Source organism: Adiantum capillus-veneris, chromosome 18 (genome assembly GCF_014529385.1).
Source record: "Adiantum capillus-veneris isolate H3 chromosome 18, ASM1452938v2, whole genome shotgun sequence".
Classification (NCBI taxonomy): Eukaryota; Viridiplantae; Streptophyta; class Polypodiopsida; order Polypodiales; family Pteridaceae; genus Adiantum; species Adiantum capillus-veneris.
This window is the reverse complement of record NC_140948.1, coordinates 146,326,395-146,337,895: the sequence shown is the minus strand read 5'-3', so window position 1 is coordinate 146,337,895 and position 11,501 is coordinate 146,326,395.

Here is an 11,501-nt window from a genome sequence, read left to right as displayed (position 1 = left end):
ACTCAACTTGAGTGTCGCACTAAAAACATGTAGTGCAAAAATGAGACCCTAAACATCCGTAATGACAAGACTCTTGCTTGTCCATTAACGTCGATGTGTACTTCCTTGGGTATATCTTGAAAACAATCACCCAAAGAATGCCAATGGTTGGGTATGACCCTTGTCCGGAAACAGGCTTATAGCCCTTATGCAAAATAGTGTTCAATCGACGAACCGATGAAGACTAATTTGAGTAGCATCCTAGCCACGTGCTAGCTGTGAGTTAGAGCACCTTGGCTCAAGCTGACTCACAAGCAGAATATGTATCAAAATCTTCTTAGAAGAGTTTCGTTATTCTTGAAAGAAATAAGAAAAAGAGAGAAAAGAAGAGCATGCTGGGCTGAGGAACTTTCCTTAAATTTGTAGAGTGTGTGCCCAAAATGTGTGCTCTTAGACATCTTATGCCTGAATTGCAGCTTATCCTCTAAGCATTCCACAATCTGTCTGTATGATGCTCTCATCGAGAGAGGGAATAGAAAGCACAAGTTGAATCTTGACCTCTACCGTGTAGGGTCATGACTGTATGAGGATGACTTGAAAGGGGCACCTTGCCAGTGAATCTAGAAGAATTTGTAGGTTCGTTTTAGTATTGTTGAGTGTTGATAGCAACCAACAATCCATCCGTACTTTGTCCTTGACAGAGTTGCGAGTGTGTTAGCGGAAGCGTAATGCATGAAGCGGCAGAATTGAATTCACGTCACTAGCATGCCTTGCATAAAGAATGGTAAGCCCTTGCACACAGTGATGGCCTCAACCGTGAGATCCAAAACTGTAAGTATCTTGCACAATTGAAACTGGTAGGGATTCTGTGAGCTGAGATCCCCTATTTTGCCAGTTCTCTGAAGCCGTGCTTCCTATAAAATTGCCAAAGAACTTTGCTTTGCACAATGACAGTAATTGCCAAGTAAAGTGTAAACAGGAAGAAACAGGAAAAACTTCAACTTGGCTAACCTAGTCGTTATTGCTGCAACCAGTTGTCATGATAGTAGGGAGAAAAACTCATTCCAAAACGGCCCATAGCCATATCTGCACAGATGCCCTCATATGTTGTATACACTCGTTTGGTACATAAGGCCATAACATGCAAACTTGAATTCACCTGCAAACACCGTGCCTATTCTTTCCATATTATGTATGCTCATAGCATACGCCAAACATGGGAAGTCACAATGCAAGATCCCTAAATTGAATCCTTTGAGTCATAAGAATTATCGGCCGTGCCGATCCCTGTAAGTATCAATTTCTTTTGCATGGCTTGAATATTGTGTAGTCAAGCCCTGCTCGATGTTGATCTCTCAACCAAACAGTGGCTCTTTGCAAACAAAGTAGTGGAAAAAAGTTGACTGCGTACGGCACTTGTCACAAGCTGTGCTTGTGCCTGCATGCAAGAGCTACATAGCATGTTTGAAAGCATAATCATACCAAAACAAAAGCTATTGCATACCTTGGCGATAAAAAGAATTAGTCGGCCATGCCAACATCTGTACCATACCCATTTCACGCGTTGCATGTAATTTCCTGAAGGCAATTGAATAACAGTACCAATTGGTAGCAACCTCCGGTGCATCATCATGCACGGCTACCTTGATTGGACAAGAATAATTCTTGAAGCAAGAATAAAATTGTGCAAATATCTGGAATATCCCATGCAATTGAGATCATACACAAAACAAGAAAACCTTAAAAACATGAAACCTCAAACTTGTGGATTAGTTTGAATCCTTGTGATCTTGTTGAATCTTGGTCTAGCCAAACCACTAGCACATCCCAAATTCCGTCAAATATGAAGGGATTGTCGCAAAGTTCATGGCTTCATGTCGATAGCTAGGGTGGATAACCAAAAACCATGCTTCCCTGGAATCCATTATTGGTTGAAATCCACAGATCAATAACATTTGCCGGTCCATTTTCTCGGGAACCCCATCCGTGCCATTCCGTCGTACGGCTGCGTCCTTAATCTCTTGATTCCAAAAGACGTCGTAACCTTAGTATGCAGTGTCGTTGTCGATAATTACTTGTGCTAATTAGTCCTTCCAATCACAAATAGTTATTAGAAGAAACCGTAACAGATTCAATTCAATATTGTCGAACGTCCCTTGATCTGTCGGTGGTTGGATATATCCAAAACCAGTGGTGCATGATGCCAAAGCGGAATTTTGAGAGATGTCTGCCACCTCAACTCGATAGATTTGTCGAGTTGCAGAAAAGAAAGTTTGCTGATTTTCCTTAGACGCCTTGACTCCGAGCTCGTGATTTTCAGCACCTCAAATGGAGCTCAACCGAATACAATTGGCTAATTATAGAGACCGGCCTTGTTGTTGTTGTTGTTTTTTTTTTGTTTTGAAACCCTAATGGGTTTTCTTCTTGCACAAAACCAATGGCAGGCTGCGGCCCTTGCTGCAGAGAAAGTGGGGGAGGACGAGGATGGTATGATGCTTTAGGGCCTAAGGCCGTGTGACGGACCTTGTCCCTCGCAGTAGCTCGACCCCAGCGGTGCCCTCGGTGCGGCCCCATTTGTTGCTCGACCTGCCCTCCTTCCCCGGCGTTAGGGTGGTTGCCTGTGCGTGGAGTCGGCCTTAGCTCCTCCCTCCTGTGTAGAGAGCTTGCATGCGCTTCCTCTTTGCTTTTTTTTTCAGCAAGTGGCCATGCACACGGGCCTTGGCTTCGACCTCGGATTGCCATGCATGGCTGCACACGCCATGACAGCTTGATGACCCCAGAGAGAGAGAGAGAGAGAGAGAGAGAGAGAGAGAGAGAGAGAGAGAGAGAGAGAGAGAGAGAGAGAGAGAGAGAGAGAGAGAGAGAGAGAGAGAGAGAGAGAGAGAGAGAGAGAGAGAGAGAGAGAGAGAGAGAGAGAGAGATAGAGAGAGAGAGAGAGAGAGTGGACATGCAATCCTGCAGCAGCCAATCGACCCTTCTCCTTCCCTCCTCCATAGCTTTTCTCTGCCCTAGCTAGCTCTGATACCAATATAAGACCTAATCACTTGCCCTAAGCAGATCCCCAGTCCGCACTGGTCCAGCCGGCCCTTGGACTAGGTCCGTGACCCCCTAGGTTGGGCCTTGCCCCGTAGGACCCTTGTCCTGGCAACTATAGGGAAAGAGCTAGGGGAAATTTAATCTAAGGAAATCAACAACGTGCAGTAGCAGCTATAGCAACCTTAGACCAATTTTCCCCTGATGTTAGATGTTATGGATGCAACCATATGGGACATTATAAAACTATTTGTCCACAAGAAGTAAACCCTAGAGCTACGGCGGCGAGGCCAAATTGCCAACCTCAAGCAAATCAAGGGAATACAAAGAGAAGACAAATATGGCGGATGTGGCAGGGGGAGAGGAGCCCAAGCATATGCAGCAGTAGGAGAACCTACCCTAATGAATGAGGAATATGAAAGAGCAACATTGTTTGCCGCAATCGAAAATGCCAGAGCTCACTAGCAATATGTGGTCATTCAAACTAGTGCAAACCGACAAGGTGAAAGATTTGAGTTACTTATAGATTGTGGTAGTACCCAAGGAAACTCAAGTTGAATCAGTATCCTTCAAAAAATTAGTGGCTCTTCCATTCCAAAGCTTGTTTTGATAACATAGCTTTAACCTTTGCAATGTCCACTCCGCCTTTGCTATCAGTTTTGTTTTGAGCAATGCGGCCATAAAGAAGGTTGCATGCAACCTATGTGCATCAACAAGACATTCAGTTGCACAATGAGTACTAGTATGTGACCCGCACGTTGTTGCGGCTAAGAAGAAGGTATACCACACTCATGGAAATCTTGCTCTCCTCTATTCCACAATGACATGTAAATGCATATGATTACGTTTTGAGATTTTGGAGCTCTTTGATACATGCATCTTGCATCAACTATTGCTCTAGCTACTTATTCTATGGCAAGGTCTTACAATTCATACATTGTAGCTACTCTTCACATTCTAATTGAACAGAGTGTAAATTTTATTTTTTGTTTAGCATTCTATAATTTTTCTAGGGCAAGATGTAGCAACTCATGAAATGTAGCTACTCTCCTCCTACCCTCCACATGCTTGCTTGAGTGACCAAGATACAGTCATCGTTTGTGGAAGCCTCCTCGGGAGACAATCATGGCTAACGACACTCGACACCTCCCCTCCCACCTTTTTGTGCTACTTCCCCGCTTTTCTTTACTTTCTCCTATATTGGCTTACACTTCATATAGCTCCACAGTGGATAGTAGGTAGTACCATGAGTAATTTCTTGGTATCTTTTCTTGTGTTTGATGAGCCTCTACCAGGAAAATGTTGGAGTAGGAGCTTCATCACCAAAAAAAGTAAAAACATAGGGCATGGACATATATGCAATAGACAAAAAAAGCAAAGCTAGCAGTTGGCATTGATGCTACATCGGCTCAAACTCTTAGGCAAGTGACACATTAGAGGGAGAGGAATGAAAGAGTGTAGGAGAAACACAATGGGTAGGAGAAAGAGGATGCAATTGGTGGCCACACAAGCTGCATAATAATAACAACGGGTCTGGGGATCTTGGAGACACTTGATTAATGGCTAAAATATTGTGCATATGATGCATCTCTTGTAGTGGGTGCGACAAAGGTTGGGCAAGAGCAAGTACATCATTTTCGATGCGAATTGATTGTCGATAATAGTAGAGACAACATAGATAGATGTGTCACTCCTTCATAGACACAATCTTGGAAGTTAATGAATATCCTGATTTCCAGGCAATAAGCTTGTCTAGAACCTGTTATGCTCTTGGAGTACACCGTGCTTGGCAGACATGTCAATCAACGCATTGTCCATCACAATAACATACTTACTTACCCATGACTAATAACGGCACCAATGTTTGCTGCCCACGTTAGCGTTTTGCATAATACGATGTCTTCAGGATGAAAGAAGCGGCATCCAAAGTTGGAGAGTATCCCCCACTTGGCACGCATGTTGACCAAGCAATCATGATGTTATTGTCAAATCGCCCTTGACTGTAAATCTCATCATAAGTTTGTTTGCCCATGTCAACTTTTTTTGCTTTAGCTACATGCCTTCAGAAAACACCCACAATCATCGCATTTGGAGAAAATTTTGGTTTTGCATTCGTTGAAAACAGCCGATAGATGTTGGTGATTGCATTGGAGAACATGCCTAGCCTCACTCTCTAATTGTTGAAAACAACCTAGAGCTTTCTCGTCGTACGACACCACAATTGCCATGCATGTTGAGCACAACAATTACAAACAATATTTTGCTTTCCAAGCACTTGCAATGAACCATCTCATCATTGATCTGTTTGCGAATTGCAATATCAACTACTTGCATAATGTCCTATGCCTTGAGGATGCAAGCATAGGTGACTGCGTCTAAAGAGTAACATTTACTCTATATTGGCTTAAACAACCCACTGCTTGCTTGCTAGTCCTTTCTCTTTTTGGCATATCCTCAAACCATTGCATTCCAATAGACCAAGGAAGCTCAAAAGGATCTCATTGTGCTGTCAACAATATACCACATTTGACATACATGACAACCACAAAATTGCTAAAGATATCATCATGAATTTCTTTATGTACACAGCCATCGCCCCACGATTTCAAGGTGCAAAATAGTTGAGAGAATTTGGAGATTGACAACCTAGTGCTTCCTTGGCCTGCCCATACTGAGCATACCCTACAATAACTGTACCAAGAAACAACATCCTTACATATCGGACAATCACTGCATTCCAAGTATTTTTTGCATGTTTAGGAGCACACCACAATTGACATGCATGTCAATCAAGAAAAAGTCGAGCAAGATTTTTTCTTTCCAAGACTTGCGATCAACAATCTTATCATGAAGCTATTTACAATCCCAACTACCTTCATAATGTTCTATGAATTCAAGATGCAAGCATACTGAGTACGTCTAAAGAGAAGTGTTCACTCTGTATTAGCTTAAACAACTCACTCCCTGCTTGCTAGTCCTATCCCTTTTGGGCATATCCAACAACCATTGCATTCCAATAGACGACATCTATGATAGGAAACCGGCAAAGAACTATTTGTGATTTCAATAGTATAACATATTTGAAATACTTGATGACCACAACATTGCAAGAGCTGCTAGCTAAAAATCTCATCATGAATTTTTTGCAACAATGTACAGAGTCGTTGCCCCATGAATTCAAGATGCAAGCATAGAGAATTGCATCTAGTAAAAGATGTTGCCATATTACATTCTTGTATAATGCCCCATGCCTTTAAGATGCAAGCATAGGTGAATGCATATGGAAAGAAACCCTCACTCCACATTTGCTGTTGTAAGTAGCCCACCACTCCTTGGTCCTACCTATGTTGGGAATATTCAAAAATCGTTGCATTCAAAATCGTCGTGTGCGTTTAAAATTATACCACAATTGACCTACAGTTCAAGCAACAATTTCAAGCACAATATTATTTTCCCAAGAGCCTCTAACGAACAATTCCATCATGAAGCCGTTTGCTTATGTCCATGGCACTTCCTAGACCTCCCTAGGCTGCCCTTTGTTTGACAATTGCTACATTCCAAAACCTTTTTGTTCATTCAAAAGTACACCACATTTGATACACATGCTAAGCAAATAAATTCCAAGCACGATGTTTGGTATTTGATGAAACAATCTCATCATGAAGCTTCTTTTCAATATCCACAATGTAGCCATGATGGTCAGAGATGGCATTTTCTATCTATCTCTCTTTATGTAATGTCAAGATGTTCCCACTTGTTCACTTTTTGTTGCACCAACCCCTGTTGACTTCCCCCAGCTCACGGTGCATGATGACCCTTTCCCTCTTGCAACTTCCCCACTTTATTTTTATTTGCAACCATGTCAGCTTCTCTGAATATGACTTTGTGTAATAGAGTAAATAGATTTCGCATACAGATCAACCAACACATTGTCAAGCACATATGTATCTCCAACAACCCCTCGTCCTGTCATGAATTCTCTCACCTACGTGAATTTCTTCCATACATCCAAGCATAGATGAACACATTTGAAGACTCGGACATTCCTTAAGATCTGCCAAAAACAGACTCGAAAACAACGCATAGCTTCCTTGCCACATTTGAAGGAAGGCCATTCCTTTGCATCTGCTGAAAACAATGCAAAGCTTCCTTGCCACACTACTCTCTCTCTCTCTCTCATACATGTAGAGAGATCATTGTGGCAAGGAAGCGTTGTCTTCACCAGATGCGAAGGAATGGCCTTCCCTTGGGGGGGGGGGGGGGGGGGGAGAGAGAGAGAGAGAGAGAGAGAGAGAGAGAGAGAGAGAGAGAGAGAGAGAGAGAGAGAGAGAGAGAGAGAGAGAGAGAGAGAGAGAGAGAGAGACTTGGAAGTAGGGAGTGGAACCTGGTGACTCTCGCGAGCAAGAGAGGGTGAAACAGACGGGAACTTTGCTCATAGTCTGTGAGACTAAAGAATGAGCTCATGTCCACAACCTCCAATGCCTCTCTAGCTTTTTACAGCATTATCGACCGTGAGCCTTGGGGCCACTTTCATCTGAGTGTCCCCTATCAGCGCCCCCTTTCTCTCTCTCCCCCCCTTCTCTCTCACACACACTGTCGTCAAAGTCTCTCTCTCTCTCTCTCTCTCTCTCTCTCTCTCTCTCTCTCTCTCTCTCTCCCCCCCCGCCCCCCCCCAATCGGCTCCTGTTTGTGCATTGCGTGGGACGTAGTTGTGCTCGCATGGAGGTACCGTACGTTCAACTTTTTGCCAAGCTAAAGGGTGATGAGTGCGCGTGTGCGTGTATGGAGTGTGTACAAGAGAGAGGAAGAAGAGAAATGGGGAAGGGGAAGATGCACAGGCAGCCACTGTCAAGGGTTAGTGGAGAAGAAAGAGAAGAGTCAACTCTTCCTCTTTTTCTCCCTATATTGAGTAGGTGAAATCAAGTGTACAAGGGTGGTTTCCCACGCCACCTGGCCTACACCCCAACAACCTCCCACTTGAAGGTCATGGTGGCCAGTAGTGGCATTAGTATAGTTAGTCTATACAAAATTGATGAAGCATTGCCGAGGCTTCATCCTACACCCATAAGTTCTATACAATGTGTAAATATCTCCGAGGCTAGGCTCTTTGTGAGAGCCTCTGCGGGGTTGTCGTCAGTGTGAACCTTGACAAGCTTGATACGCTTGCCAGCCAATGCATCTCATATGACATGGTATCTGACCTCTATGTGTTTCGACTTTGAGTGAAACAGTGGATTCTTTGCCAAAGCAATGGCACTCTGACTATCACAATGTAGTACTAGAACCTCGTAAATGCCCAAATCTCCCACTAGGAGAGCCAACCATATGGCTTCCTTGCTCGCGTCAGACGCAGCAACATATTCTGCCTCAGTGGTAGATGAAGACGTGCAATCTTGGAGACACGATATCCAAGAGATAGCTGCTCCAACAAACATGAACACATAGCCAGATGTGGATCTTCTACGATCCACGCAACCCGCATAATCCGCATCTGTGTAACCTACAATAGATGCATCGCTGTTTCCAAAGCGTAAACACTTGCTAGCTGTACCTTTCAAATATCTGAGGATTTTCTTCACTGCTTCCCAATGCTTCTTGCCAAGGTTTGCCATGTACCTACTATCCACTCCCATTGCATGTGCAATGTATGGTCTTGTGGCTACCATAGCGTACATCAAACTGCCAACTGCTGAAGAATATGGTACTTTCACCATTTCCTCTTTCTCAGCCATTGTCTTGGGAGAGTCTTCCTTGCTAAGTTTAGAGTATGCTTTCATTGGGGTACTCAGTGACTTCCCCCCCTGCATACTAAAACGTTGCAAGACTTTGTGAATGTACTTTTCTTGAGATAATTCAAGAATTCCACGTTGCCTGTCTCTCTTGATGTGCATACCAAGAAAGTGATTGGCATCTCCCAAATCTTTCATGGAAAACTTAGTGCTTAGCATGTTTTTCAAGTGATTGATTTCATCAATTGATTTGCCTACGATAAGCATATCATCTACATACAAGATCAAGATGATTAAAGAATCATCGTTCAATCTTTTTGTGTATAAGCAATGATCCTCTTGACTTCTTATGAACCCTGAGACTGCATGAATTTGTCGAATTTTTGATACCATTTCCTTGAACCTTGCTTGAGGCCATAGAGTGCCTTTTTAAGTCTACAAACCAATTCTGTCCTCGTTGGTTTTTGGGTTTCACATACGAATCCCTCTGGTTGTTTCATGTAGACATCTTCATCTAGATCCCAGTGAAGAAATGCTGTATTCACATCCATTTGAACAAGTTCCATGTCCTGGATAGCAACCAAGCCAAGCACTGTGCGAAGTGTAGTCATCTTGAATAATGGAGAGAAAATCTCATCAAAATCCACACCTTTTTGCTGCTTGAAACCCTTGGCAACTAGACGAGCCTTGTATCTAGGCTCGGGATCTTCCGCTGTATACTTCTTCTTGTATACCCACTTGCAAGGTAAAGCATTTTTGCCTTTTGGTAATTCAACCAAATCCCATGTCTCATTAGCCACAATCGAATTGTATTCTGATTGCATAGCCTGCTCCCACTTAAGGCTATCCTCCATTTGTATAGCTTCTTTGTAGCAGGTTGTCTCTCCACTGTCAGTGACCAAAATGTGGTGTATACCCGGCTCAAACCGCTCGGGCGCACGTGATACTCTCTCAGAGCGTCTCAGTGCCTGACTGCTGGACTCCGCTCTCTCCGGAGCAATAGTAGTATCTTGCACTTGAGGAGTGGGTGCAACACTACTGAACTGAGTTGGTTCGGAGGCTACATGCTCAAAACGAACACGTCTGTAGTCAACATCTTTGATGGGCTTCTTGTGCATTTTTGATTCATTGAAAATCACATGTGAGCTACGAATGACTTTGTTTGATTCTGGGTGCTAGAGACGATATCCCATCTCTCCGTTTGCACCATAGCCAATAAAGATGCATTTGTGTGATCTGGGATCTAACTTCCGACGAAGTTCTTTGGGCACATGTGCATATGCCTCACATCCAAATACACGTAAATGCTCATAGCTTGGCCTTTTGCCAGTCCATAATTCCTCTGGAATTTTGAAATTCAAAGGAGAACTAGGTGACTTGTTGATGATGTGCACTGCTGTCAGAATAGCTTCCCCCCAAAACTCTGGAGTAAGCTTCGCCAAAGACATCATAGAGACAACTCGTTCTTGAATCATACGATTCATTCTTTCAGCTATCCCATTTTGTGCAGGTGTGTATGGAGCAATAAACTGCCGCCGAATGCCTCTTCTATTGCAAAAATCCTTGAACTCTGTGGAGATGTATTCTCCACCATTGTCCGTGCGAAAAGCTTTGAGCTTTGTTCCTGATTGGTTCTCAACCATGGCGAGGAATTTTTGGAATGTTGAAAAAACTTCTTCCTTACGCTTAAGGAGATACACCCACCCCTTTCTGGTAGAATCATCTATGAACGTGAGAAAGTAGTTTGCCCCCCCTAGAGTTTTATGTGGCATTGGACCACACAAATCACTGTGCACCAAGTCTAGAGGTTCGCCTAGTTTCTTATTCAATGGCGAAGATGTCAATCTAGTCTGTTTTCCATATAGACAATGCTCACACAATGGAAAGTCCGTGTAATCTAACACAGGTAAGTAGCCAAAACGCTGAAGTGTTTTCATTCCCTTTTGGCTAATATTCCCTAGCCGGCTATGCCACAACTCAGGAGACGGCAGCTCGGCAACATAGATAGAGTGTTCGTCGACACTCGAAACAAACAAAGAGTACAGGGATCCGTTTTTATTGCCTTTCATCATGATAAGGTTGTTCTTGCGGATCATCCAAGAACGATTACCAAAAACTCTAGTGTAGCCAAGATCATCCAATTGCCCTATAGAAAGCAAGCTTTTCGTAAGCTTGGGTACATGTCTGACATTCTACAGCACAAAAGTAGTGCCATTATGCATCTGAAGTTTCACATCACCAATGCCAATAACGTCAAGCTCATAGGAATCACCAAGCTTGACTATTCCATGCATGGATGCATAAGAGGAAAACCACTCTCTATGCGGTGTGACATGAAAACTTGCACCAGAATCAAGGATCCAATTCTGTGCATAACCCTCATCCTGTGCAAGCAAAGCATCTGGAGTGAGATCTGAAGTGAAAATGAGAACATCTGAGGCATCTGTTGTCACCTCGGCATGAATCTATGTCATCACTGGAGGAGGAGCATCCTCTACTGCAGTGGTAGGCATGGGAGACTCAACAATATTGAGCTCCTCAATCTTTACTGTACTTTTGCCTTTGCCAGAATTATCCTTTTGCATGTTTTTCTGATCTCTTAGGAAACTGCGACAATCCTTTTTGTAATGACCCTTCTTGTGGCAATAGTAACAGTCGACATTTTTGACATTGCGGTCTCTACTTTGGTTCCTGTGTCTGCTAGGACTACGAGGATTTCGCTCTCTACTTTTGCTTTTGTATTTGTTCCTGTCACGGCCT